Below are 2362 nucleotides of genomic sequence, written 5' to 3' on the forward strand. Positions count from 1 at the left end.
AATTCTTCTGCATGCCAGGCTTATGGCTCTAAAAGGCTGTTACGTTCTGCACAAATGTGAATAACTGTTAAATTTGTCAATTTGTGCTGAATGCCAATGCGTTGCAAGCGCCCCTTAGGTGTCGCAAACTACAGTTTTAGAGTCATAAGCAAGCACCTCCGGCCAAATTATACATTGCGTGCTCTACATTGTTCCCCTTTAACAAGCGTACGACATTATTGTTCTACGCTAATAATTTTCCAGAATTTGATCTGGTTATTTTTCATGTAAGCAGCGCGTTATCCAGCTAAACGCATCTCAACTAAAATTGTAGCTCTTCGAATTGCACGCCGCCGCTTGAGTTGCGAATAAACAAACTCGTCTATATCGCATGCTTGCGACGACTTAAAAGAAATTTGTTTGTAATGGGGGAATTATGGTGTTTGCGCATGCGCAACCACCGCCACAGTGCCGCGCAAGCTGATTACAATAATAACAATAGCGTTAACAAGTGCTTTATAATAAGGAACCTAGGCACTAGAAAGCGGCGGAAAGACAGCACTTTAAGGTGGTTCAAAAACAATATATGACCTGGTGAAATTATAATATATTGGATAGTCGAAAAAGTCTTTTCGTATTTTGTCAATAGATGTCGTTACAGTCGTGTATCTCCAGTACTACCAATCAAATTGTGTCATACCATATTGTGTTGGAAAGGTGAGATTTTAAGCTTCAATTAGCCAAATAATAAATAAATTCGGGGGAGTTGAAAAAAAGTTACAGCTGAAAATAATGAAGAAATTCGCTATTTTTTGAAATTTTCCTATAAAAAAGGGAATAATGCCATGCAAGCCACCAATGAATTTGTGAAGTTTACGGAGACGATGCTGAATGAGTTTGCGTAGCAAGACAATGGTTTGCTTACTCAATAAGTTGAAGATTGATTAGAAATACGAAAAGACTTTTTCGACTATCTAATTTAAAAACTTAATAATTTATGTATATTTGCAGTTATTATAAGTAACCTATAGTTTGACAACTAAAATAGTAAAAATTATATTGAATTTGCGCACAGATGGCAACCCTGCACTTTGTATCTTCGCAATTAGTGCTCTATGGCGAATGCCAATTATTACACCTGCCTGAACACGCCAACGTTAATTCTTAATTGCGATTTCTTCTATTACAGCTGCGCATAATTTACCTTACCCTCTATTCCTATCTGCCACAAATCAGCTACATACTTCTTTCGTTTTGATTTGCTAATGTAATTTATGAAATGGGGGAAACAAAAGACACTCGGCACACGCACGTTGAGGTTAATTTAGTGCAGAATGTGAGCAAATGAGCGCAGCAAAGCGTAGATCCTGTGCGCGCCAGCGAAGATCGGCGACTTCCTCAGGTGGCTTACTTGGGAAGATCTCAGCTTTAGTTAAGTAAAAATTATTGTGTCATACACACAGGAGCTCTGATTGATTGTTCACATCTGTTTGGTGTTAGCTGGTATGCTTGCAACTGAATTCTTCACCGACATTTAATCTACATGCTGGCGATCGCCATTGATCTGCAAAATAATTTCACTTGCAACACCACTTGAATTGCCCAGCGAGCAGTGATTTCCTCCGTTGTAGCCTGTGGCAGCTTGCTCTGATTGATGCTCATCGGAAACAAGCATGCTACTTCATCAATGATTCTGCGTTGCATCCTTATACGGTGCGGCGTCGTGAGCTAGTCACAATGTACCACATTCCTCCATGCTCTATGTCAGCAACCACAGTGGAGAATTCCATTCAGCAATGACGTAGAGTGCATAGAACTTTTTTGATTCCTGCCATGCTTCGAAAACACCACTCGGAATGCCTGCTTACCTTCGTGTTGACTATCATTGCATTATTGGCAATTGTTGCAATTCAATTTATGCCTCATTGCTACCATTCATATTTATGCCACTTGCACACTAAAAAAATCGTTCAATGGAAGCTGCCATAATGATATACGGCCACGTGATCGCAGCGTTGACCACAGCTGTCAGCAGCTGCGGCCGCGCAAAATAAATGAACGCGATTAGATACGTCGATATTAAGGTTTCTCAGCCTAAGCGTTGCTTAGGTGTGAGTTTATTCACTTATGCTGGAGCGTTCGATCGATGGCACTAGTATGCCACGGTGGCGAAACGAGTTCACGCACTTTCAGCGCACCGGCAGCCAGCGCGCTATGAAACAGCAATGCATTGGTGCAACAGCTTTGTTTCCCTTTAGTTGTGCATTTCATCTATCATTATTGATATCGTTTTGTTTGCTGTGGTCTTCCGTCGCAGCGGAAATTGATTTATTCAATGATGAATGTCCATTTTGTTGCACTGCTGCCGCATAATGCACATGCA

This window comes from Bactrocera neohumeralis, chromosome 3, assembly GCF_024586455.1.
Source record: "Bactrocera neohumeralis isolate Rockhampton chromosome 3, APGP_CSIRO_Bneo_wtdbg2-racon-allhic-juicebox.fasta_v2, whole genome shotgun sequence".
NCBI classification, from domain to species: Eukaryota; Metazoa; Arthropoda; class Insecta; order Diptera; family Tephritidae; genus Bactrocera; species Bactrocera neohumeralis.